The sequence below is a fragment of the Onthophagus taurus genome, chromosome 3, assembly GCF_036711975.1.
Source record: "Onthophagus taurus isolate NC chromosome 3, IU_Otau_3.0, whole genome shotgun sequence".
Lineage (NCBI taxonomy): Eukaryota > Metazoa > Arthropoda > Insecta > Coleoptera > Scarabaeidae > Onthophagus > Onthophagus taurus.
The window spans coordinates 28,976,375-29,000,779 of NC_091968.1; the positions used below are offsets into that span (position 1 = coordinate 28,976,375).

At 34.1% G+C, this 24,405-nt stretch overlaps 1 protein-coding gene and 1 long non-coding RNA gene across 3 annotated transcripts in view; one reads left to right on the forward strand and one right to left on the reverse strand.

Annotated features, from left to right (window-relative positions):
* LOC111421751 (furin-like protease 2) overlaps positions 1–24,225 on the reverse strand; it is a 62,882-nt gene extending 38,657 nt beyond the window's left edge. The window contains exon 1 of one of the 2 annotated variants that reach the window (XM_023054936.2): positions 23,871–24,225. The gene's annotated coding sequence lies outside the window, so the exon portion shown is untranslated. Of the gene's footprint in view, positions 1–7,478; positions 7,593–23,870 lie in introns of those variants that run through there. The other variant, XM_071194733.1, reaches the window with a different exon arrangement.
* Positions 8,147–9,278, forward strand: LOC139429227 (uncharacterized). The gene is made up of 2 exons (XR_011639891.1): positions 8,147–8,409; positions 9,154–9,278. It is a non-coding gene; the product is annotated as an uncharacterized lncRNA (long non-coding RNA).
* Positions 24,226–24,405: the final 180 nt, after the last annotated feature.

The window sequence follows — 24,405 nt, forward strand, 5'->3', positions numbered from 1 at the left end:
GTATTTCGTTTTCTCGACATTTATATTTAGACCAAGTTCCTTTGCTTAATTTGACACCTGATCTATGGTAAAACCGTGTGTGAATCAGAGAGTTTCTTGCACAATATAATACAACATAGTGTTAGACTTATTCCAAGAAGCATCGCTTTTCAGAACCATCCATTAATTCTCGCAGTATAAAATCCCAACATTTGTATTATTTATTAATACGTTAAACTCTTTTTTTCCAAGAAAAGAGAAAAACGATCAATAATTTTCGTAATTATAATAACTTTTATTCCGCAATTAATATAAGAACATTAACATAATGAAATAGTATCGCGTACTACACTGAACCGTTTTGAAACGCCAATTTCGTAAGATTTCGTTATCAAAACGTTTCCTATTTCCCCACTGGAGTTCCCTCATCACGTTTCCGTTTATATTCCCTTTTAGAACCCTTATTACCTTATTCATTACATGTATAATTTACCGAAACCACCATATAAATATACAAAGGTTAGAGTTAAAAAATATTTTAACAAAAATGATAAAAATAAAAATGTTTTCGATTAAAAAGCTTGTTGAGCTTCCTGTTTGTATAATAACACGGTTAATTTCGCGTGGGTTCGTTTTAATGTATTAAAGTGCAAAACTCGTCGAAATGAGACCGCTACCGTTCGTTCGTTTCCTCGTTCCTCTTGCGCGTTTTGATGGGGTGCTCCTGCTGGTGGGGTAACTTTATACGCGTGATTATAGTCCGTAGAGTCCGAGGGCTTATTAATTCGACGATAACAAGCGCACTAAACAGTTCGGAATTACTCTCGAGTTGATATCGTGCGAAGCGACGTGGTTGATTGGGAAAGTTTTCGCTGACTGTAACGTTCTGTCGTAACTGGTTTATGTTACGTTTTGCGTTTTTCACTGCGAATCGAAAATATATGTTTATTATTAAAGATAATGAATAAATAAAATTATTTTCATTTTTAACTACATTGTTTTAAATTAGAAATTTTTACCACATTTCCAAATATAAATGTTTTAACGAAATTCATCGAATACTGAAACGTATTTTCAATCGGTTATGCAATACTCTTTTTTTTGTTTTGTATTTTGGTGCATGTAGTTCGAGTCCACATTCCTCTCCAAAATCCAATAAATAAACACGAAATTGTCCTCTCTTTACACATTCATGCTTTCTGCTCACACGAGTTTCAATAAACCATAAACGTATTAAAGCTTTTAGCGACCCCCATCCAAGAAATGACCCATAATTAATAAATTTCCCTAATACAATAATTAATTTTCTAATAACTCTTTATATTATTAACTAAAGGTTATGTCTAAAAATGTTTAGACATCATGTTAACATGATGATGTAAATTTTCTGATAGTTTGGTACCAAAACCTAGCGCTATCTACTGCTAAGTAGCTCTACTTAGCACTGTCACTAGAACTAACACTAGACCTAGAACTAGAATCATTCGGATTTAGCCGTCTTGAGAGACGTGCGGCTAAACCCGAATGATTCTAGTTCTAGGTCTTGTGTTAGTTCTAGTGATAGTGCTAGTGTAAAACTAGAACTAACACTAAATCTTACTAGAAACAGAAATAAAAAGAAGAATATATCTGGCCAACAAGACTTATTTTGGTATGCGTAAGTATGTACTTGAAATCAAACATATTAACCAAAAAAACAAAAAGCAACTCATTAGACCAGTGACGGTATCACATACTGTTTTAACCATGAACTGTATTAAGAATACAAGGAACCGGACATAGTGACAACTGTAAAAATTGGAAGACTGAGATGGATAGCACATGTGGAACCGATGAAGGTGGTGGAACCAACGAAACAAATTGTTAGACAAACACCGGTAGGAAAGAGAGGAAGGAAAAAATGAGATATATGGACCATATTGAAGAGCGGTGGCGTGGAATGAAAGAAAATCCTTAAGCAGGTCATGATGAAGCTGTCAAATTGACGGTTCAAATTTCAAACCATAAATTCGACTGAATAGTTGTCAACTTGACATTTAAAACATCGACGACTTTAAATCCAGTGTTGTAAAATACCTGGGTATTTATTTTCAAGGGAAAATTCCCAAGATGGGTATTTACCCAAGATGGGTATTTAGAAGTATTTATAAAATTTGATTTAAATTGAGTCGATGGCAGTTTTGCAAGTACTTCAAGAATGCAGAGTCCATTATCGATACACCAAATTTATTTATAACATTTACAAGAATGCTACATTGACGGTAAAATTGCATGAAAGTACTGACCGAATACCCATTGGGCGTGGGATAAGACAAGGCGATATAATGTTGAACCCAAATTGTTCATCACAGTCCTGGAGAGTGCATTTAAACAACTGGATTGGACCCAAAAAGGTATAAACATTGATGGCAATACCTAAGTAATTTGCGCTACGCGGACGATATAGTCCTTATTTCTGATAGTCTTGGAGAGATGAAACTGATGCTGAACATATACAGGAGGCGTCTGCAAGAGTCGGGCTAAATATCAACAAAATTTAGGACAAATCTTGTTCCAAGCTCTAACATCAATATTGGTGATAATGAATACTTCTATTTTGAATACTTTCGATGGTATGTCATTGATCCCTGATGCCTTTCCATGTTTTGACGTAGTGATTGCGTTTTGAACCTCACTGATTGATATAGGTTCCATGACACTATCCTTTCTTTGGTGTGATGGACTGCTCTATTTCCAAATCAGTTTCTATGCTTCATAGGTTTTGGAAATAATTTTTCTAAATGTCATTCACTTCATTCTCACATATTATTTTTCCTGTTCCATCTCAGCATAGAGCTGTGTGCGCTTTGCGCCTTTGTCGTAACTGTCTAACAAATTTATACACATTCCTGGTGTTATTATCTTTAAAGTGTATTATGACATAAATTTCGGGAAAGTTTCTTTCTGATTTCTTTAATGCTTGAAAAACAACTTTGAGTGTCCTGAATTGAGTATAAGTCTAATATTAATAATTCAGTTTTTGTGCTTCATTAATTCTTGTTGTTTGATTCTTTTCTAGTCATATTGCACTTCCATCAAATCCAAGATTCCAAAATCCATGAGATTGTTGATTTCTAATTGAAAATTAAGTAGTTAGTTTAAGATCTTATTATTCTTCTTCTTTTATTCAGGTTGTAACCTGTTTTTTACGCATCATTCATGGTGTTTTATTAGAGCTGGAAATGCAACTTCCTGGTCTCCCGGGATCTCTTTCTAGCTAATCTTTGATCTCTTGCTGTTTTAATCAGCCAGGTTTCTTCCATTGGAAGTATTCATTAAATTTTTTTATTTTTTCCCTAGCAAATCTCATGACATCTCCGATTCCACAAAATTCTCTTACAATTTTGTTCCTAACTCTATCTCTTCTTGTTTTTTCCACTATTGCTGTTAAAGTACTCATCTCAGTTGGTTCGCATCGCAGTGATATATCTTGGCCATGAGGTTCGTGTATCGAGAGATAATAATTGATTGAAAACAACAGCTTTCAATCAATGCGTGCTTCCACCTTTGGTTATGACATACGGTTCCGAAACTTTAACATTAACGGTGGCCATTACCAGGAAGCTCAAAGTAACGCAAAGAAAGATGAAGAGGTCGATGCTGGGTGTAACCCTGAGGGACCACATACGAAATAAATACCTATGAAGAAGAACTGGCGTAAATGATGCGGTCAACATTGTGGCAAAGCTCAAGTGGAAATGGACGGATCATCGTCGCAAGAATGAAGACTGAGCAGTGGTTACCTGATTATAATACGTCTTTGATCGTTGACAATTCCTCGTCTCCAACGCCCATTTCACCATGTTCCTCTACATTTTTGTCCGAATCTGTTATACTTTTATATGTATCTGGGTATTTACCCTGGGCCGGGGTAAATACCCAAGCAGTACCCTGGGCCGGGGTAAATACCCAGATAAATACCTACCCGCCGGGTATTTACCCAGCGCCCATCACTGTTTAAATCAGATAAGTTATGCAACCCAAATTGATATACAAAGCGTCACTTTCTGAATAAACACCGTAAAACTCAACATTTTCATTGTACCAAGTTAAAAATGAATTTAACCTTAATCGACTTCTAATTGACAATCAACGTAATGTTAATCGAAAGATATTAGTAACGTATTTTGTTAAAAACCCAAGATTATACAAATAAATATTGGACGAAAAATCTTTCATTTCAAATTTTCAAATTTCAACACATTAAGACAAGAACTTCGCAATAACGTTTAGAATTTCAGAAGATGTTCAACAATTACCATACCATCTATCGATTAAATAATGGGTTCTCGTAAGTTTAAGGAAACTAATTGGACGATAAATAAGCGGGCCCGGTAGTATCGAAGGTCAACGAGAACCAACAAAGTTATTTACTCCAAAACGCTCATCTGTTTTAAGTAGAACAATATCACATAAATAAAGTGATTTTTAGTACAGCTAAGTATTCAGAGAATATTCCAAAATAATTCATAATTATTTAAAATTCCTTCACAGCACTTAGACCACAGGGGGCAGTTTGTACATCATCACAATTTACAGTTTATTCAGGGGTCAGAAAACTTTATGGCCGAAATTTGGGGCCAAAACTGGAATAAGCACCCGAGGTTGGAACAGTCACAAACAATATGACTTAGTTTATTTAGACCCCTGAAAGACTGTACTGGCTCTATGTGACTGTGGTTAGACCTATGATCACATACGGAGCAGCAGCCTGGTATAGGAAAGTCCGACAGACTTCAGTTATCAATAAACTTTCACGAATTCAACGTGTAGCTGGATTGGCAATCTCTGGTGCGATAAGCACAACGCCAACTCTAGCAATGGAGGTTCTGCTTGACCTATCTCCTCTGCATTTGCATATAGAGAAAGTGGCTAGAACAACCATTTACAGATTTAAGCAATATGCTCAAAACTGTTCCGACATGTCCTACCAACGGGCTGCGGAAGACATTATAAGCACTGATACTGTGCTATCAATGCCGTCAGATTTGGCGGTATCACTATCAGTGATTAATGCTCGATACCAGATTGTACTGCCTGAGCGGCAGTCCTGGATCGAAAATGAAAATTCTCTGGTTCGGGCAGACATTTGCTTGTACACAGATGGATCAAAAACGCCTGAAGGGGTAGGAGCAGGAGTATACACCTCGAATTAAGCAAGCCTACAGCCTGGGTACGTACTGTACTGTATTCCAGGCGGAAGTATTTGCTATTGACATGGGTGCTAAAATCCTTCTTGAAAGAGGGGTGAAGAACATGACAGTACGAATTTTCTCAGACAGTCAAGCCGCTCTCCAGGCGCTGCAAGCCGTGAAAACGGTGTCGGCTCTGGTTAATGATTATAAGAGAACGTTAAACACACCGAGTTGTGATAACAGAGTCTCTCTGATGTGGGTCCCGGGTCATTCTGGGATTGCTGGCAATGAAGCGGCAGATAAGCTAGCACGAGATGGCAGCGCCGAAGCGTTTGTGGGACCGGAACCAGCAGTTGGTGTATCATTTGCGATGGCCAAATATAGGATTGGACTGTGGGCTGAAGAGAGACTTCGCCTACTGCGGACCAGTTCTCCTGGAATGAGACCCGGGAATATTTTAGGACTTGCCCGTAGTAGCATAAAAGTTCTAATGGGTGTTTTTACTGGGCACTGCCGATTAAAAGCACACCTCAACTTGTTGGGTTTAGCCGACGATGTTGAATGCCGACTATGTGCGGAGGAAGCAGAGACGGTTGAGCATGTTTTATGCCACTGCCCTGCCGTTAACCGTATCAGATTCTCGATTTTTGGGTCGTAATGTAGTTTATTTAGAACATATGTTTATGTAACCTGCAGTGTCTGGTCAAGAAGTAGGTGAGGAGGCTCAAGTCACTTTTTGATTTTAACAGGAACTGAGTTCACCTCTTCCGGGCAGGGTAGAGCAGAGTTTTCTTTTATTGCAGTTTCGTTCCATCCATCGCAAAAAGCTCGAGTTCGGAGTTGATCAGCTTTGATGCTGGTGACTTCATAACCATCCATTTTGTCAGCCTGTCCTCATGATCTTGTCCCTTATTTCCTTTCCGTCACTTATTTCCTCAAGTGATTCCCGACAGGAGTTCACTAACGATGATGTAGATTGATGCGCTAGCATAGGCTATCTGCTATCAGTGCAGATTAAACCGTTTTTGCATAAATTGTAGTTTATGGACAGACTTTTTCTCAAAGATTATTTCATATAACACAAAAACTCACTTCACTAAGTAGGTAACGAAAAAAATGTGTTGTTTCCATTCTTTTTTTGTTCAATTATAAAAGAAAACGGTTTGAATCTTGCGGAGTTTTATCCTTTGGATGAGAGGGGCTGGGTGGTTTGTGTGTGACTCGTTTTTCGAAAATAGTATCGGAATCGATTTCTCTCGTTCTCTCTTTTCGTGTGGCGATGTAGCGTCAAACGAATTTTAACGACCACGTCGCCGTCGACCCCATGGTGAAACCAACGCCACCGATTCCACGCACCGCGCGTTCGAACAAGTAATTGCCGACCCCTTTAATAAAAGACCTCACTTCGTCGACGTCGACACCGTTCACCCACTTGCCGGTTCACTCCGCAATACTCAATTTGCAACTTGTAACCAACAACTCAACCCTAGAATTCTCACTACTTTTTTAACGAACCCATTATTGTCAATGATATAAAAATAGATGATAAAAATTAATTATTGTTACGAAGCGTACAATTTCGTAATTAATTCAATGGCAATTTCGGTCTTTGTTAAGACGGTAATTATAAATTTAATTAAGAACGAAGAAATCGTTTTATTATTTTAATTGAATTCGGAGTTATATTTAAAAAATTAATAAAGGTCATCAACCTAAAGATATTGAATAAAAGGGACACAACACATTTCTTCTTAGACACGTATTTCCTGTTTATAAACAAATCGAATTTAAAATGTAAATTTACACAATACACATCATCACATATCGAAAAGATAAAGATGTTTTCCTAAATACTAAAAGATAAGTACTTTGTGTTATTTATAAAAATTTAAATAAACCATCTAAATTGCTTACATTTTTTAAATGAATTTTCAATTCAAAAACAAATTATTAGATTTTCCTCGACGATTTTCAACCAACTACGATGACATAAAAATTTAATAAGCTTCACTTCATCGCGATTTAATAAAGGAGACAGCAATAATATTGGGACAACAATTTAACGAGCTCAAGGTTTCCCATGATGTTGATAAAACTACGTTTTAACAAATCCAGCAATAAAAAAAAACGTTAAATGGGATTTTACAATATCGTCATTGTGTTGTTTGTTATTGTAAATCCCCTTGATTAGTGTGTTCTCATTAAAGCATTAGTTAACACTTAACAAAAATAAAGAATTTATCTCTTGCCTCTTGATAAGAAATAATTATTTTCCTATACAAAAAGTGATTGAAGCAAAGCTTAAAAAGTAAGCAAAAAACGAACCTTTTATGACGCATGAATGGAAGTGGTGGTGGTTGATCATCAAAAAGATTAAAAAAAAAACTAACACAAAGGAAAAATTGAAATCACCGAAAAAAATTTTAACTTTAGAACTACTTTTTATGGTGTAATATTTCTTTTTACAACCCGAAGTTAATGCGGATAACGTCAAATGTACGAGCCTTTGTGCGTCACCGACAAATTGCGATTTGGAAATGCGGAATAATATCGGGAATCAAATACACAGAGCACACAACAAACGGGCAGAAATGGTTACGTTTCATTTAACAATGGAGTTTACTGCCCACGATTTTCCGATAAAAACCCGCTTCTCAATCGAATACTGGCCAATAAAAAACCAGGGAGCACAATGAGCCGATAAATCGTTTGCATACAAAGATTAAGAGTTGAAATTATTTCTTTAGAAGAATTCTAAAAACTAATTTTTTAAAACAAATTACAGCACAGGGTTTTCCAAAAGTTAATCCGGTAAAGCACTGTTACTTTTGAGAAGCACTGTATACTTTCGATTATATAGGGTGATACAAAAGTAAATGAAAAATGTTTCAAATAAAAGTTTCCTGGATAATTATGGCGCATATTATAGCTATACATTGAATTTTACTTAAGATGCAATATACTATATATAATTTTTTATTCTATAGTTGAGAATTCCTCATCTCACTTTTCCAGCCCAACCTAAGCTCACTTTTTCAAATGACACTTTTTTTACGTTTCATTTGAGCGTAACCCGAAAATTTCTAGTTTTAGTTTTATTTCTTGTTTCATCGGCAGAAAACTATGAACATTTTGTGATTAAAATAATTTTGTGTTTAGAAGTTTTCAACCCTGCCGTTACCATGGTGATTTATCAACAAGCACCGACATCTTGAATTAAAAACCATTCGTTGAAGTTTTAAGTTTTTAAGGCAAAGTAAGTACATTAAAACTTTTTTAATGAATTTGTTGTTATTGTACAGGGTGTCCAAATTTCGATGGGTTTGCAGGGTATCTCAGTTATTATGAAAGATAGAAAGTTGCGGCTTTCGCGAACCTGAGCTACTTTTTTGTGAAACTTACAATGGCGCAAACCAAATTTTCATAGCCCTCTTCGTTTTTGATATACAGGGAGTGTTTCAAAATTTACGATTTTCAGACACCTCCTATATCTCGGCTATCCGAAAACGTAAACACGGGTTCTAATAGATTTTTTCACGTAGAATCCAATGGTGCACGTAGAATTTTTCTAGTCATCATGGTTTATGAGTTATAAAGAGTTAAGTGTTTTAGAAGTTGAGTATTCAGTATTTGGGTTGTGTTTATAACTCAAAAACCGTGATGACTAGAATAATTCTACGTGCACCATTGGATTCCACGTGAAAAAATCTATTAGAACCCGTTTTTAGTTTTTTACTGAGTTTCCGGATAGCCGAGATACAGGAGGTGTCTGAAAATCGTAAATTTCAAACACTCCCTGTATATCAAAAACGAAGAGGGCTATGAAAATTTGGTTTACGCCAGTGTAAGTTTCACAAAAAAGTAGCTCAGGTTCGCGAAAGCCGCAACTTTCATAATAACTGAGATACCCTGCAAACCCATCGAAATTTGGACACCCTGTACATACTTTGTAACAAAAAGTGAGCTCGGCCGACTTCGAAGATAATAATAAAACTTAAAGTTGTAGCATGTGAGATGGCCTCGAAAACGGCCCTATTGGTACTCGAAAATGATGTTGAAGATTCCTAACCTCATTTTAACAACACAACCTAACCTCACTTTCAAATGACATTGTATTTTGACGTTTTAATAAAAAAAAAAGTATTCTACTACTATTGCGTTAAAAATAAAACTAAAACAAGAAATTTTGAGATTATGCCTTGCTAGAAAATGATATCGAGTTATGTTTAAAAATGATTTTGATAAAATTTTAGTGAAATCGATCATTTTTGAGGTTAATTTTTTTTCGAATTGACGTAAAGTTAGCTGCGGTTGGTAATACCAATAGAATCTCTAAAAATTTGACATTGACAGGTATAAAGAATTAAAACATCACTTATCTCGTTTAAAAATAAACTAACTTCAGATTTAAAATGTCAACCTCAACTATACTGTTTGACATATTTTTTAATCTTCAGTAAAAATCCTTTAAAATGAGTACAAACACGACATATTTATCTTCAATATTAATGAAGTTATGGTCAACTTCCGGTTTGAAATGTCAATGTCATTTTGAAATGTTCTTCATTTTTATAAAATGTCTTAAAATTTGTCACAAAAACAAAAAAATAATAAAAAAAATCAAAAATTAAGGTTGGTATTAATATTTAAAAATTAAATTGCTATCTTCATTGTTGCTAACTTCGGGTTTAATGTTTTTTATTCTAACTTTTTTGTTTTTTGAGATAAGTGCGTCATGTTTGGACTCATTTTAAAGGTTATTTTATAAAGATTACAAATATAACAATAAAATTAAAGTTGACGTTAACACCTGAAAGTCCGGTGTTAAGTCCGGTGTCCGAATGGCTGTTTCGAAACTCTTTCAAGAAACATCAACATTATATTTAGGCGCACCTCTAAACCCGATTTCTAGTTCTAGTTCTAGTGTTCTTAATAAAGAATACATCATGAAAGAACACCATGAAGTTGTACATTTATTATATGATAACCAGAGCCCGGACAGTTTAGGAAAAGTGCGCCCCTCTACACGAAACGAATTCCATGACAACGACGTAAGTACGTTGTTGTCGCTTTTGACACCTTTTAAGTTACTCTTCAAAATTGAATTTCGAAGAGCGATGAACGTACCTTAGCGAAGAACTTGCAGTGCAACATTAATTAATGAATTAATAAAAATAATATAAAAATACGCACTGAATTATTCATTTTTGGTTTTATTAAATTTATAATTAATAAATTAATTATAATTTATTTCGTGACATAAGGTATGACGTATCTGACAGCTTCGCACGCTTCGATTGAATATTGAGACTGCAGTGGGAGGCGTTTTAGGATAATTTTCCTAAACTGTCCGGGCTCTGATGATAACTAACCTCAGGTTTCAAATGTCAACCTCAATTTTGACATATTTGTAATCTTCATTAAAAATCTTTTAAAATGAGTACAAACACGACATATTTATCTTCAATATTAATGAAGTTATGGTCAACTTCCGGTTTGGAATGTCAACGTCAATTTTGACATATTTGTAATCGTCGTGAAAAATCCTTTAAAATGAGTCCAAACATGATACGTTTAATTCCAATATTTCTCGAGATATAAGCAACTTCCGATTTGAAATGTCAATGTCATTTTGACATATTCTTAATTTTTATAAAATATTTTAATTTGTCACAAAAACAAAAATATAATTTAAAAAAAAATCAAAAATTAAGGTTGGTATTAATATTTAAAAATTAAATTGCTATCTTCATTGTTGCTAACTTCGGGTTTAATGTTTTTTATTCTAACTTTTTTGTTTTTTGAGATAAGTGCGTCATATTTGGACTCATTTTAAAGGTTATTTTATAAAGATTACGAATATAACAATAAAATTAAAGTTGACGTTAACACCTGAAAGTCCGGTGTCCGAATGGCTGTGTTTCGAAACTCTTTCAAGAAACATCAACATTATTTTTAGGCGCACCTCTAAACCCGAATATTTCTAGTTCTAGTTCTAGTGTTAGTTCTAGTTTTAATTGCTATTCACCGCTAGATTTTTGTACAGTTTTATTGATCTAAAAGTAGAACCAACACTGAACTTAGAGAGAAGTACAAAGGGTTTAGCCGTCTTAAGAGACAAACGGCTAAACCGGAATGTTTCTAGTTTTAGGTCTAGCGTTGACGTCACGAACGGTCCTTCGACCCGCCCATGTAACAGTCCTCTTAGATTCTACCATTCTTTCTCCGTATTAATCCGTTATATCGAGGTTTTACTGTATTAAAAAAAATCTTTTTAGTTAGAGAAAGTGAGAAAGCAAACGTTTTCGAGTTAAATAAAATCCGTCGCTTTCACGTTTTAGCTTCACTTAAAACATTTTAACTCCCAAAACATTTTCGTCCTTGTCGTTTTGCGGGGAGGATTATTCTAAGTTTAATTTTCCACCCTGTTACTCTTTAATTGTACGTACAAACCTGATGTTCTCTTTTCGTATACGCAAATAAAGTTAAATCCCTTCAAAAACAACGCTGATTTCCACCCATATCCCTATAGTTTCGCAAAATATCGCACCTGAATACAAAATAATGAATCATCGCCGTACGTCACGGTCAGACGTCATATCAGCGCAAACGTATTATGCCGTGATGTCATAAATAACTCTACCACTGACAACCATAACTTGAGCTCTTGTCCACCGGCGGCTTTTCCATCTAGAAACGACCCCATATCATCGGGTTAACAACAGATTTAATCATTTTTGATGACACAAAAATTGATTATTAAAATTATGAAGAAATACTTTTTAAACTTTATGTAACCATTTCAATAAACCGCGAAGGCCAACAACAAATAAATAATTGTATACATCCATAATCATAGATACGTGTCATTGACACATTGAACGGAATAACCGGAAAATTGCGGCCCGATTGACGTGCACATCATAGATACATATCGAAATGCAAATGTAAACAAAAAAAATCAAACGTAAATAAATAAAATATGAAATAAATAAACCGATGCCGCTTTTATCGGTTGACATTATAAAACAAACCTCTCGCTCGAAATCTATCCATTTCCCATTCAATATTTAAAATTTTTTTTACCCTAAAAAGCTTTTCGCGAATGGAACGCTCTATCGGTGCGAATACCTAACTATAAATTCATATTGACAATGTCTGAGACAAACATTACCGCACAAATCATTCGGATTTGAATCGTTTTTGATTCGTTTTTAAATCGTTTTCGAAGTCGTAAGTGGAATCGTAAATTCAACGCGGATAATAGACGCTGGGCGTCCTCGTCGTCAATGACGAAAAATATGGGGAAAATCTCACGTCTCATGCACCATCTCCTCATCTACCGACGTCGATTTATGATGTTTTCGTGCTCGATCCAGCCTCAGATTATAAATATCGATGTTTTTTTTTCTTTTTTTCATCGGGAGGTGTATCTGAATGGTCCAGGTTATTTCACTGAAGATTTTTCATTATTCCATTCATAAAATTTAATCTGAATATTTCAAAATAAATTTTTAATATTAATGTTTTCATTAATAATCTAATGTAGTGAAAGTAACCAACAAAATCTCGAGCTCCAATCTTTGCTGGATTACAATTCTTTCTATATATACAAGGTAAGCCAAAAGAAATGGAAAATCTTAGAATTGGAGATAGTGGATATAAAAATGTGGCGATTAAAAACGATGTTTTGTAGTTATTTTCATTTGCAAGCAGTATCTACTTTTTTGTTATCAGTATCTGATCTTCTACAAGCAGTACCTAACGTTATGCCAAGAGGATTTAGTCTTCTATTAGTAGTATATAGTATCTAGTCTTCCACAAGCACTATCAGTCCTGTGTCAGCCGTATCTAGTCTTCGGCAATCAGTAAATAGTTTCTTAGCAGCAATATCTAGTCCTCTGGAAGCAGTACCTAATGTTATTCCAAGAGGATCTTGTCTTCTATTAGCAGTATACAGTTTTGCAGTTGTATATGGTCGTCTTCCTATAGTATCTAATCTTCCACAAGCATTATCAATCCTGTGTCAGCAATATTTAGTCTTCTGCAAGCAATATGTAACGTTATGCCAAGAGGATTTAGTCTTTAGTTTTGCAGTTGCATATGGCTGTCTTCCTGTAGTATTTAGCCTTCTACAAGCAGTATCAGTCCTGTGTCAGCAATATTTAGTCTTCTGTAATCAGTAAGTTGTCTAACATTGCTGAAGTAGAGAAGGTACCATAAAATAGGCCAATATTAAAGCAATTTTTATGTGCTGTTTTTTCATCAAATTCTGTTGAGAGAATATTTTCAACATTTGACTTGTTCATTTTACTTTATGAAAGAAGTTGGGAGTTGAAAAGCAGTTTTATTTTTGATTTAAATCATTGATTTAAATAAATAAATCATTTGATTTAAATCAGTCGAACCCTGATTAGCAATATGTATACAGGGTGTCTCACGTAACTGGTTCGTTAGAACTCTACTTTCATCTTCCACTATTCGTAGAGATTTGAAATTTTGGTAGCATGGGTTGTTCATTCGGAACTTTCGATCTAAAATGTTTTCAAGATGGCCGCCACTTCCGGTCTACCGGAAATAGACCATAACTTCGCTATTTTAAATGGAATGCTATAGTTTTTATTACACAGTTTAATTGTACGTAAAAAAATAGGTTGACTTTGATAAAAGTTATTGGTACCTAGGTTTTTTATTTTTGAGTTATTTTGGTTTTAAACTTTTTTTGGTAAATTTCATCATGCTCTTTAAAACTCCATATCCCAGCCAAAGTTCATTCAAAAAAGGTCTACTTTGGCACGATTACTCTTCAGATGTTGTCAAATAGATTGCCATTTGTTGTATCGGAGTATCTTATACAGGCCGGTCAAAAATTGAATTACTGTTTCTCCATATTCAATGGCGAGAAAGTCGAAAATTTTAAATGGAACGCCCCATATTTTTTTAGGCTATCAGGAAGAGAATTTAATTCTCTACAAATTACCTATACACATTCCCATACCTATTTATTGTAGTTTGCCTCATATTGCGATATTTATTAAAACATGCACGAAATGCAGGCTTTTTTATTAGAAAGCTATGGAATGTTGACAGTTTTTGGTCCATGTTTGTATTTTTGTTGCCATTAGTTACATTTGACGACAGGTGTAAGTTAGTTCTGGAATTTAAGGAATTTATTAGTTCTGGATATATCGAGACCAAAAGAAATCGCATATTTCCGGTCACCAGTGATGAAATAAATAATTTAACGTATTTTATTGCATTTCCAAATTCAATTTAATAACAAATTTATATTATAAATTTATATTTTTATTCAAATCTAATTTTTGTCATTAACTTTTTGTTTTAATAGTTTCATTTATTTGATCTTCTGTTTGTTATTTTTGGTAAGTAAAAGCTAGTAAACTAAAAGATTATCAATTGTAGTTGATAGTACAAATAATAATAGAAATAAATTAAACAAAAAACTGTCAAAACAAAACAAAACAAACGGTTTCCTGCATTTTCTGCATGTTTTGATAAATTTACGAATATGAGAGAAACTACAATAAATAAGTATAGGAATGTTTATAGATAAATTGTAGAGAATTAAATTCCCTTTCGTGTTGGCTAATAAAAAATGGGGTGTTCCATTTAAAATTTTCGACTTTCTCCCCATTGAATATGGAGAAACGGTAATTCAATTTTTGACCATCCTGTATAAGATACTCTGATACAATATATGACAATCTATTTGAGAGCATCTGACGAGTAATCGTGCCAATTTAGAGCTTTTTTGAATGAACGTTGGCTGGGATATAGGGTCTTAAAGTGCATGGTGAAATTTGCCAAAAAAAAACTTAAAATCAAAATAACTCGAAAACCAAAAACGCTAGGTACCAATAACGTTTATGAAAGTCAACATATTTTTTTACGTACAATTAAAAGGTGCAATAAAAACTATAGCATTCCATTTAAAATGACGAAGTTATAGTCTACTTCCGGTAGACCGGAAGTGGTAGCCATCTTGAAAATATTTTAGATCGAAAGTTCCGATTGAACAACCCATACTACCAAAATTTCAAAACTGTACGAATACTGGAACCTATAAAAGTTCTAATGAACCAGTTACGTGACACACCCTGTATAGTCTTACAGTTGTATATGGTCCTCTGCCTACAGTATCTACTCATCCACATGCAATATCGGTCTTCTGTCAGCAGTATTTAGTCTTCTGCAATCAGTAAGTAGTCTCCTAGCAGCAATATCTAGTCTTCTGGAAGTAATATTTTTCCACGAAGACTCACCACCATCTAGTTTCCCACAAATAGTAGCAATTCTTAGTAGTTTTTAGTAGCTGTTTTGAGAACACTCTAATTTTTTATCATCGTCTAGTTTGATTATCTACATATTTGACGAGAATTTTGCTTTAATGTGCTTTGAAATTGATTTATTCGCTCATAAAAAAAAAGAATTATAAATTTAAGCCATCATCATATACAATTTGATTTCAATAATCAACATTCGAGTTTATAATACGCGATCAAACAAAACGAGCAAATCGAAACGCGTTTAATTTTCGATACAGCCCGGTTTATTATTATCGTTATTTCGGAACAGCTATTGTTTAATAACAATAATATCACCCTATCATTAGCTGTTGTTTACTGAACTTGATTAGAATAAACCGATTATTTTACAAATTATTATCATTCCATTTTCCAATAATCAACAAAAGTATTGTTTTAAAATTTAAAAACATTTGTGTAATAATTATTATACACGATATGGTTGGTATCGCCGAAACAGGAAGTTATTAAAAGAATATAAAACACCGAATCATATTATCCAATTTTCTCTTTTCCCCTCCTTCTTTTTTCTGATTTCCCATTATTAAATCAACGAAAAAAGTTAAAATAACTTTTTTTTTATCAATCAGATAGTTTATTCACGTTGATATTACCTCCACACCACACGTTTTCACGTTAACCTTTTCACACCCATAAGAACGTGTCGTGCATTTAATTAGAAAAAAAAGATTTTTTTTTATATTCTTGGTTCGTTGGTTTGAACGGACTGTATAGCAAGAGGAAATGTTGACGAAGTCGTATCGAAAGTGTTGGATGAAGGTTGAGAGACTTGAGACAGAAAGGTAAAGTCCGCCGTGGTTCTTTACTTTACTTTCAAATCGCGCTCCGCTCCAGCTGTGTTCTTCGTTTCAAAGCGAAAGTGGATATAGGGTGGGTGTAACACTTGTTTTACAAAAAAAATTATATAAATTTAACAGATTTAATATCATTAAAATTGTAAAAAAGCGAAATTAAAAAGTGACATTTAAACGTCATGATGACACTAATAAGATACGAGTTGCTTAGTTACAGGGTGGTTACCGTTAGTTACCATCAGCCGCCATTTTGGCTTGATCATGCGTTGGAATGACGTCATATTTTGGCGGGAAAATGAATTTGTTTAAATGCGATATTGTGACACTTTAGAATAAATTGAGAAATTTCTATTCGGAGTCAAATACATATTATAATTTTAAAAATTAATGCTGTTTCATTCAAATGAAAGCTATATTAAACTTTAATGTTAAACATAAAACGTTTATCCTACCTTTGAGGGCCGCTTTATAACCGTGGTACATTTTCTCATGAATAAACATGAAAAACTTACGAATAGATATAAATTCGGTTTAAACCTGAATATTTCGACAAAAATCATCAAAATCACATTTAAATTCCAACTGAATTTCGTCATTGTTTGATTAACGTGGAACATTTTATAACAAAGAGGTTATATTTAATATTTTATGGTTCACACCTAGAATCGAATGTCCATTGTATATGTACACAATGTATAGTTTTTGCGCAATGTCGATAACACAAATAGCGCACGGCAAAAATACCTAACATTTCAAAAAAATAAATAACTACGATTATAGCTACAAAATCGTATTGAGACAGATTGAAAAAAGAGAGCTCTAAAATTGATTACTCAATTAACTAAAATGAGAGATTAAACTTTTGCAAATACAGGTTTGATGACAAATTTTATTAAATTTGTTTTGGCATAAAAAACATTCTCTCAATAACTTGTTAAGATTATTGAAAAGAAACGATAAACTTCTGATTAAGTATGGAATTCTGAATGAAAGTGGTCTTCTTAGGAAATAAATGACAGAAAGGTAGTTTTGGTACCACTAAAGCCGAATCGAACCCTAAGTCTCAATAAAGAACATAGATACCAGTAAACTATCTATTCTCTGGATTGGTAATAAACTACGTGATCATGGCCATCTTTACTGAATGGTTTAAAAAAAGTTTCAATCCAGAAGTCAGTTTATATGAATTTTGTAGTTCTTGGTGTTCAAAAATTATATCAACCGAATGGAAAGAAAATATAACAACGCCAGTATTCAAAAAGGATGCAAAGAAGATCCTGAAAACTATCGTGGAATAAGCTTTCTAAGCACGAAGTTGAAGCTATTTACGAAGATTCTTGAAGGAAAAATTTCCCCTCCAAAAGTTGCAGTTGTATATAGTCCTCGGCCTATATTATCTATTCTTCCACAAGCGATATTGGTCCTCTGCCAGCAGCTTTTACAATCAGGAAGCAGCAATATCTAGTCTTCTCCAAGCAATATCTTACGTTACGATCTAGTCTTCTATTAGCAGTTTATAATCTTGCAGTTGTACATGGTCCTCTGCCTATAGTATCTAGTCTTCTGCAATCAGTAAGTAGTCTCCTAGCAGTAGTATCTAGTCTTCTATTAGCACTATATAGTCTTGTAGTCGTATATGATCTATAGTTAAAGACAAATTATCATTATGAAGTTTTTCGTATCGTAGCTGCTTTAAACAATTATTCTCGTATGGTACGCTTATTACGAAAATAAGTATAAAATCCTCAAAATTATGGAAGAAGATAGTTTTATTAGAAATAAATTTTAAATTTTATTACTCGGAACTGAACCTACAACTGCGAAAAACCGTTATTTTTGTTGGAATGAAAATCGGAACTGAACCAATATATTTTTTTAATTATAACGAAAAAAATAACACTTGAAACCCTGGTTTTAACTATAGTAGCCTACTAGTATTCAAACTAGAATTACATATAGGTACAGGTTAAGTATAGTATACCTTGTGAACTATTGATTAACCGTTGGAACAGAAGAACAGTTGTAAGAAGTATTTGTAACTATTACCTTTTAGGAACAGGAACATATTGTACCTATTCCCCAAAAATATAAGTTTATAACATCTCTAATATAATGTTACACTTTATATAGTATCTAATCTACCACAAGTAGTATCAGTCCTCTGCCGACTGTATCTAGTCTATATATATATACAGGTTAAGTAACAAGTATTTGTAACTATTACCTTTTAAGAACAGGAACATATTGTATTTATTCCCCAAAAATATAAGTTTATAACTACCACAAGTATAAACTACTACAAGTATCTAATCTACCACAAGCAGTATCAGTCCTCTGCCAACAGTATCTAGTCTTTTGCAATCAAGAACTAGTCTCCTGGCAACAATATCTAGTCTTCTCCAAGCAGTATCTTACGTTATGCCAAGACGATCTACTGTTCTATTAGCTAAGTACTATACAGTCTTACAGTTATACAGGATGATTTATTTCTCATGGCAAATAATGACTAACAGATGAAAAAAATTGTAGTAAATGTTTTTAGTTTCCTAGATAGCCGATATAATTGACGACATCTAGATTACTTAAAAAGCCACGGAAGTTAATACTGAGCGAATATTGCAAAATCAGATACATGCTGCTGTCCAGACAATTCGCTAACACCCTGGTTTAGGCTGCGCTAGTGGGAGATCGTGGATTCGGGGAGCACAATTGATAGAAAATACGGGAAATAATTTCGAACACTTGCTGTGATGTTATTTTAAAATGTTCTATTTTTGTCGTGAGGAGTAAATCTCCAAGTTTATGCATATAGGTTGAGAATCATCCTGTATATGGTCCTTGGCCTATAGTATCTAATTTTCTGCAATCAGTAAGTAGTCTCCTAGCAGCAGTATCTAGTCTTCTCCAAGCAGTATCTTACGTTATGCCAAGACGATCTACTGTTCTATTAGCTTAGTACTATACAGTCTTACAGTTATACAGGATGATTTATTTCTCATGGCAAATAATGACTAACAGATGAAAAAAATTGTAGTAAAAGTTTTTAGTTTCCTAGATAGCCGATATAATTGACGACATCTAGATTACTTAAAAAGCCACGGAAGTTAATACTGAGCGAATATTGCAAAATCAGATACATGCTGCTGTCCAGACAATTCGCTAACACCCTGGTTTAGGCCGCGCTAGTGGGAGATCGTGGATTCGGGGAGCACAATTGATAGAAAATACGGGAAATAATTTCGAACACTTGCTGTGATGTTATTTTAAAATGTTCTATTTTTGTCGTGAGGAGTAAATCTCCAAGTTTATGCATATAGGTTGAGAATCATCCTGTATATGGTCCTTGGCCTATAGTATCTAATTTTCTGCAATCAGTAAGTAGTCTCCTAGCAGCAGTATCTAGTCTTCTCCAAGCAGTATCTTACGTTATGCCAAGACGATTTACTGTTCTATTAGCTTAGTACTATACAGTCTTACAGTTATACAGGATGATTTATTTCTCATGGCAAATAATGACTAACAGATGAAAAAAATTGTAGTAAAAGTTTTTAGTTTCCTAGATAGCCGATATAATTGACGACATCTAGATTACTTAAAAAGCCACGGAAGTTAATACTGAGCGAATATTGCAAAATCAGATACATGCTGCTGTCCAGACAATTCGCTAACACCCTGGTTTAGGCCGCGCTAGTGGGAGATCGTGGATTCGGGGAGCACAATTGATAGAAAATACGGGAAATAATTTCGAACACTTGCTGTGATGTTATTTTAAAATGTTCTATTTTTGTCGTGAGGAGTAAATCTCCAAGTTTATGCATATAGGTTGAGAATCATCCTGTATATGGTCCTTGGCCTATAGTATCTAATTTTCTGCAATCAGTAAGTAGTCTCCTAGCAGCAGTATCTAGTCTTCTCCAAGCAGTATCTTACGTTATGCCAAGACGATTTACTGTTCTATTAGCTTAGTACTATACAGTCTTACAGTTATACAGGATGATTTATTTCTCATGGCAAATAATGACTAACAGATGAAAAAAATTGTAGTAAAAGTTTTTAGTTTCCTAGATAGCCGATATAATTGACGACATCTAGATTACTTAAAAAGCCACGGAAGTTAATACTGAGCGAATATTGCAAAATCAGATACATGCTGCTGTCCAGACAATTCGCTAACACCCTGGTTTAGGCCGCGCTAGTGGGAGATCGTGGATTCGGGGAGCACAATTGATAGAAAATACGGGAAATAATTTCGAACACTTGCTGTGATGTTATTTTAAAATGTTCTATTTTTGTCGTGAGGAGTAAATCTCCAAGTTTATGCATATAGGTTGAGAATCATCCTGTATATGGTCCTTGGCCTATAGTATCTAATTTTCTGCAATCAGTAAGTAGTCTCCTAGCAGCAGTATCTAGTCTTCTCCAAGCAGTATCTTACGTTATGCCAAGACGATTTACTGTTCTATTAGCTTAGTACTATACAGTCTTACAGTTATACAGGATGATTTATTTCTCATGGCAAATAATGACTAACAGATGAAAAAAATTGTAGTAAAAGTTTTTAGTTTCCTAGATAGCCGATATAATTGACGACATCTAGATTACTTAAAAAGCCACGGAAGTTAATACTGAGCGAATATTGCAAAATCAGATACATGCTGCTGTCCAGACAATTCGCTAACACCCTGGTTTAGGCCGCGCTAGTGGGAGATCGTGGATTCGGGGAGCACAATTGATAGAAAATACGGGAAATAATTTCGAACACTTGCTGTGATGTTATTTTAAAATGTTCTATTTTTGTCGTGAGGAGTAAATCTCCAAGTTTATGCATATAGGTTGAGAATCATCCTGTATATGGTCCTTGGCCTATAGTATCTAATTTTCTGCAATCAGTAAGTAGTCTCCTAGCAGCAGTATCTAGTCTTCTCCAAGCAGTATCTTACGTTATGCCAAGACGATTTACTGTTCTATTAGCTTAGTACTATACAGTCTTACAGTTATACAGGATGATTTATTTCTCATGGCAAATAATGACTAACAGATGAAAAAAATTGTAGTAAAAGTTTTTAGTTTCCTAGATAGCCGATATAATTGACGACATCTAGATTACTTAAAAAGCCACGGAAGTTAATACTGAGCGAATATTGCAAAATCAGATACATGCTGCTGTCCAGACAATTCGCTAACACCCTGGTTTAGGCCGCGCTAGTGGGAGATCGTGGATTCGGGGAGCACAATTGATAGAAAATACGGGAAATAATTTCGAACACTTGCTGTGATGTTATTTTAAAATGTTCTATTTTTGTCGTGAGGAGTAAATCTCCAAGTTTATGCATATAGGTTGAGAATCATCCTGTATATGGTCCTTTGCCTATAGTATCTAATCTTTTGCAATCAGTAAGTAGTCTCCTAGCAGCAGTATCTAGTCTTCTATTAGCAGCATATAGTCTTGCAGTTGTATATGATTTTCTACTTATAGTATCTAATCTTCCATAAGCAGTATCGGTATCTGCCAAAAGCATCTAGTCTTTTGCAATCAGGAAATCTCCTGGCAGCAATATCTAGTCTTTTCCAAACAGTATCTTACGTTATACTAAGCTCGTATATGGTCCTCTGCCTATAGTATCTAGTCTTCTGCAATCAGTAAATAGTTTTCTGCAAGCAATATTTTGCCAGTGGGATCTAATCTTCCGCCAACACCATTTAGTTTCCTTCAAATAGTATCATAAAAGATGTGAGGATAACAGAAAAGTATGGGACATCCACTTCGAACGTATGGAAGTCTCCCAATAGATTCCCCGATGGACCTTCTATACAATGGAGATGATGATTATTTTGTTATAGCAAAATAAAATTTTGTAATAATAAAAGAGAAATATTGTTACCAAAAACCCTAAAAGCTTCTACACAGATTTAAAATATCAAATTGTATATAAAGTGACACCGCATTTTCAATTTAAGGACTTTATTTATTTACATATTTTTTATTTATTTTTGAAATTCCTCCTTGTAGTTTCCGCGCGAATTGAAATTTATCGCCCCTTACGCGGATTTATGGGATCGATTTTTCATGTTTATGGCACGAGGAGAGCGGAATAAAAATCTACCCCCGATTTATCCTCTATATGGTTCGGTGTAATTTAAGCTTTCCTATCGAATAATCGCTTTTAGATTAGGGTTATAGGCGCAGTTCGTGACGAGAGATTAATATCTGCAAAAAAAAAACATTTCCATTTCGATTTTTTTTTGTAATCATCATTCACGATAATCCCATCAAAAAATTTCTCCCATTTCCTCTCTCTTTCTCTCCGCGTGGTGATCTACAACTTCGAAGATTTCGCTGCCCCACATTCCATTATGGTACGTAACATACTCTTCGTTATACAACTTCGACGCATGTCACGTTAGTTTCACTTTCAACATCATCATCAATAACAACAATAATGGAACACAACATTGGAAATTAATAAAAAAATCGTCTTTATTGCATATAATTAATAAATTAGAATTAAAACCTTGATAACATTTCTTTTTTTGCTCAACTTATCGAGTGTTCTAATTTTAAAACGTTAAAAGAACCGAGTAACCTCGATGCGTAATCGACTTTTAAACTCTTGACTCTAAAGTAAAGTTTAAAACTCTCCCTCTCTTTCTTCCGTCATTTATATTGTGTTTAAATCTCGTGTAGAATGTGTATCAAACGAGGAACCAGACGTGACGACAACGATAACATTCCCTCTCTCGGTTTTAGATGACGTTAAACTGGGTAAAGGAACGGGAAATGTTTTCAAAATGTAAATCTGGGACGAACTGGTGCGTATGGAAATGTGCAAAAAGTGTTAAGGTAGAGTTTGTTGGTTCTTTGCACGCGATTATTACAATGGTTTCGTCCTTGGACGTTTGATAAAGAACTTTCGTTTTAATTCCCAGGGCAGATTCCCATAAAATTATTAAAAGAAACAATTTGTAATTTATTTCATCTATAATTAACCTACATTACTATGTACGCAAGCAAAAAAAATAAGAAATCAACAAACAAGGTTTCAAATTCGAAATTCATGTAATTAGTCTTTGTCTAAAACGATTAAGTTTGAAGAAAATTAACGAAGAAAAAAATACAGGATACATCAAGGTTAAAAGATGTAAATTTCAAACAAGTTTTTTCTTTTAATGTTTTAATAATTTTCAATTTGTCATTTTGACGTTTAAATTCAATTTCCGAATAAACGTCAATATGACGTTTAAAATGTCAAATTATAAGTTTGAATTAAAATAAATTTTACTTATATAAAAATAATTAGTGTCATCAATAATTTTAATTAGTTTCTAATCGACCATATGATCGCAAAGAATTTATTTGCTGTCTTAAGAATCTTAAGATTCAAGATTGGAAACTCAGTGAATGTCCTTGTTCTCCGTAGAGGAACTTTCGCTCGATTCTATTATGCGAAAAGAACTGTCGTTGGCTTCAGGGACGATTTCATAATTAGGTCTGGTTTAGAAAACCTTAAAAATTCTTTTTTATATCTTAACCTCACTTTTTTTAAAAACAGTTTCTAAACATTTTTTGAATTACTTACCGAAATATGTGATCCCCCGATGAACTTGGAATTGTAGGGGAGCTTTCTATGGGACACTTTCCACAAGTCAAACGACGACGGCTGCACAATTTCAAACACTCCTCGGTCGTCGATCGCGGTAGCATTATTTTACAACCTGACCCGCTCGTTGTGTGACTCTCTCAGTAACCCCACACAACTAAAATAAATGTTAAACAAAAATATGACCAGACGAGAGAGAACAACAAAAAAAATAATTGATCGAAATCTTTTTCAACTGTGTATCCAGCGGGAACACATCGCAGCTTTTTTCCGGGGGAGTAAGAGCTTAATTTTGGGGACACCTACTTCACGGGGCTGTCAGATGCGAACTGACAGCTCCTACGATTTACACCGAATTGAACCGAAACATAGACGAATGTGTACCGTTTTATAGCGCCATCTAAATTTTTAACGTCAAACTATAGTTATTAAACAAAATTAACGTTAAAAATTTATTTTAAACCTCATATTTTATTTAATATTATTGCGGAATAATCAAATTTTATTAATTTAA